Consider the following 4798-nt stretch of genomic DNA (forward strand, 5'->3'; position numbering starts at 1 on the left):
ACAATCCTTTTGGGTTTCCTTCATACTAGCAACTATACATGATGACTTTTGGAGAGAGAGGTTGAATTTATTATTTGAATTATAAATTGGAATAAATGATTTATTAATGTATTATGAAAATAATATATTAATTATAAATCGTGATATTTAATTAATATTTAATCATAAATTAATTTGGAATTAATATTGGGATTAAAGGAATTAATTAAAATTACAGGGGCTAATTAGCAATTAATTAATAGTTGTGGTTTTGGGATCTTGGACAACCCTAAAGAGGTTTGGATGAAAACTCTAGGGAGGCGCTAAGGTTTTCGTCCAAAGCCTTGAGAAGAGGAGTCCATGGGCTGCTTAGGCCATAAGTTGGAAATTAGGGTTTACACCTGCAAACCCTAGCTTTGGGACTAAGAAACCTTAACTATAAAAGAAGCCTCATCCCTCTAAGTTTCAGCCATCCCTTTGAAACTCTATAAGAGTCGAACCTTTGAGCTTCCTCCTTCCTCTCTCCTCTCATCCTCTTGCTTGGTGTGTTTGTGAGCCATTAGAGGTGTTACACTTGTGACACTTGTTCTCAAAGTCAAGATCTTCAAGGAATCCATTGTTTTTACAATATAAAAATAAAGGTATGTGTTCTAATATTTAATTTCTTAATTTAAAAAAATACTAGAAGCGTGCTAGGGTTTCTTGTTTTGTGTTCAATGCTTGTGTGTCTAATAGAGAAAAACTAGATCCATTTATTTAGGGTTGCATGCACATATAGGTTTGTTTGTATGCTCAAAAACCCATCAGAACTCACTAAGTTCCGTGTTTATGGTTTTTAGTTTATGTTTTAGGTACTTCCAAATCGAAGAGGAAGATCTCATGATGACCGCATCACATACACCATGATTTCCACTTGATATGACTCTGATGTATTCGGACGTTTGATTGACATATTCTGATTTTCTTGTATGGTTTTTATAAACATGTTTTGGTTGATGGTTTTATTATTATGAAAAAAAAATTTGGCTCTAAATTTTGGGATGTTACAACAAACCCCGAAATTACGGTTTGTCATTAAATAGCGGGACGCCATGGTAAATAGACTGCCATGTTGTGGCACTTAGCCTCCATGAAATCACTGCCTAAGGCCACGACATGGGACTCAATCACCACGCCATGGCCACAAGAAATCCAAATATTTGGAATATAACTACTTTTAAAGGAGACGTACCCGAAACTTCGCATTACATAAGGATTAAGCAACCAATAGCTAGAAATGCTACATGTTATAATGTGGTGGTACCACATTAGATAACAGAGGAAGGTATCTTTCGTGCTATAGTTTGACTCATAGAGACCCAGGTCTAGCCGTTGCATCATGCAATGGATAGTCACTATAGTGTGACCATTCAATATGTTATAATTGCTAAAGTAAAGACCTTATCTTCGGATTCAGCCTATGACCCAAATTGAGATGGAGAAGGAGCCTTCGATGAAAAATCAAGTTAGTAAATCAAATGTGAGGATTGAAGGTCCAACAGAGGATGGATTTCATGTGTAAGTTTGAGCACCACCAGCAACTTAGAAGTCAAAGAGCTTGATGAAGAAGGCATATGAGTTATGGTTATAGCTTCGGATGGAAAAGTAGCTTGTGGGATCATCATCAAACCCTATTTTGTTGATGATTTAAGGATGTAATTATCCTAAAGGAGAGAAAATTGTAACGCCCATGAATTCGGTCCATACATTAAGATATAGTAAATAATCTTAACTAAAGTTGTAATAGTTGTAGTGACTATCTCTTGGATGTAAGGTGCGCTTAAATACACCACCATACGAAGAAGTTACGATTCCTTGAAGTTTCACGTTCAAACCTATACGACAAAGTGTGCTATAAATAGTGAATCGGAGATAGGTTTCATATTAGCCTATGTAATCTAAATGAAGGATGTAGTAGTCATAAAAGCGAGAGCGTGCATATATAGAATGCCCAAATATGAATTCATATGAAGAAGTTATGATTTTTTGAATTTTCAGCGCAACAGTATGCGACATACAAATCGATGTTCAAATAGGTTGAGTGTTAGTTGAAACAGTCTAAACGAGAATTGAAGATCTCATGAATAGGATTCCATAGATATAAAGACAGTCGAGAATTGATGTCGTATGAGAGAGTTATGATTTTATACGAACTTTAACAGTCCAAGCTTGTTAAAAATATAGCTTTAAAAATAAAATCATAAATAGTCGGCGGCGTCTAAACAAAACTTGTAGTACTCGTCGATAACTATGCGTGGATACAATGAACGTCGAAAACGGAGCTATTATGAGAAGGATACAAGTTTCTGATGTTTTTTGAGAATCGTCACACAAATGTAGGTTACGTGGTGCGTACCTTCTAAAAGCAGGGAGTGTGGACCCCTTCATGATCGAAACGCGGCAAGAAACCCATGAGAACTACATTAGCCAAAAGATGTGACACGCCTCAGAAGGGTGCACGGTGCGCCCCTGTGGCCCTATATATAGAAGTCATTTTTGAAGCTCATTTCTCACCCATTCCATCACCAATCCTACGGAAACCGTTTTCGAACCCCTAGCCCCAATACTCCATAGTTCTAACTATTTTATCAAAGCCTACAAAATCAGAGAGCTAGAAAATAGCAGCTACCACGTTAGAGTTCGGCCCGCATAATTACCGGTTCTCGCTAGAAAACACCGTAAGTTAATCTGCACTTACTACGCTTTAAGTTTAACTTATATTTATATTCATAGTCGATATTATGAAGATATAAATAATATTTATCATTGATTCCATGTCATAATATTGATTGATCTACTTACGGCAGTGATGTCTAGGCTCCATCTAGTGAGGTGTTTAATGAAAGATTTCCAAATAGTATACTCTATATATTAAACGAACCCTACCTCTGACATGATCTTACACGGTTGTTCCTTACTTGATAGATCTCTATGCATAAATTGATATTATTGAGAAATCTACACTATCAATATTATAGTCGTAAGAATTATAAGACTAAGACTTAGAGATATCTATACCTTGGTCTTTTCAAGGGAAAAAATAAAGTAATAGGCGAAGCGTTGCCCAAATCTCTAGTCATCCAAGTCAAGTGAGTGTATAGTTCCTTTTATAAATATGATTTAGTACAAGTATTAAATATCTGTCGAAAAGATTATATGTGTATTTTATGCTTATTTCTTGGAATATGTGTTAGAAATATATTTGATGATATATGATGTGCGAACCGGATACGGCTCTATATATATATATATATATATATATATATATATATATATATATATATATATATATATATATATATATATATATATATATATAACCGTATCTGGTTCGCACATCATATATATATATATATATATATATATATATATATATATATATATATATATAATGTGATACTACTAATAGAAGTAAGATTAGAGAGAAAGATAAAAGTATATTAATGTCACACCCCCAAACCGGAACGGCGGAAACGTTCGGGGTGGATGATGTCATGTGTAGTATCACAACAATTGTATCATAGCAATCATAGTAAACACAAACCATTACATTGAATACATAAATGAAAAGGGTTTACATCTGTTTGATTCATGTCTTTATACATCAAAAGTATATTCAAAATAGGAAGATGTGACTCTATGCGCTCCGTCTTCTCAAAACACTAGGAGGTACCTGTCTACTGATTTCCTGAGAATACAAGCAGTTTTGAAAGAGTATCAGCATAAAGTTGGTGAGTTCATAAGCAATGTTTTTGTAATGAAATAATGTTGATGACTCTGTAAAAATGTTCGCATGGTTCCAAGAAAATCCAATATTTTCTTTAGTAAGAGTGAGATAATATCAGTTCTATCTATAACCACTTAGTTCATGCTAGCCACGTATAAAACAATATCGAACAGACAGTTGACTATGTGAATCTGCCCTATATCCACAACCAAACAAGGAACAAGAAATGAGGCGGAAACCACATATCCCACAGTCTATCGAGTATTCTTCATATGTAACCCTGATGCATAAAGTAAACAGTTAGAGAACTAACTATGAATGTTTGTTATTGTATCCGATTGTAGTATATAAAACATATTAGTTTGTATGGTTTGGTTACTACTAGATGTATTGTATGATGAATTCTGTATGAAAACCTCTGTGTAGAATGTTCTGTTTGAAAACACTGGCTATCACTGGTACATATAGTAAGTTTTGTTTGAAAACTCTGGCTACCACCAGTGTGTATAGTAGTTTTATTATTTAAACAAAACTGTCTATTGCGTCTCTGGAATCCCCCAATGTAATGTATAATAGTTCTATTAATTAAAATAAAACTAATGAAGAACGAAATATTGTAAACAAGGTTAGTTTATACTTATTGTGAGTCATATAACCATGCTTCATATGACCTAGTGACCTTTACAACGTTCTTCAGGCATCGGTTACATGACATTTGTCACCTCAGGCATGCCTGCCTAACTATATCTAGCAGTTCAGGTGTGGGATTGTCAGTCCCGAATAGATCTATTCACAAATCTCACGCTCTCCCTCCAGGAGACTCTGGTTATACTATGATAGGATTTAATTCAGTACACCTAAGGGTACAGTTTTTGAAGTAGAGTCTCACAGTTCTGTATAATCTAGTTTACGTGTAATTTTGTATTGTTCTCTAGTATTTGGATCCGTTGAATACTGTATAAGGTAATAATTATACTTAAATAATTATTAAATATTGTACTCTTGTAGTAATGTATATCATAAACTAAATTTGTCATAGTTTATATGTTTAGC

The sequence above is a fragment of the Lactuca virosa genome, chromosome 1, assembly GCF_052849685.1.
Source record: "Lactuca virosa cultivar CGN04683 chromosome 1, Lactuca_virosa_CGN04683_v6, whole genome shotgun sequence".
In the NCBI taxonomy this organism is placed as follows: domain Eukaryota; kingdom Viridiplantae; phylum Streptophyta; class Magnoliopsida; order Asterales; family Asteraceae; genus Lactuca; species Lactuca virosa.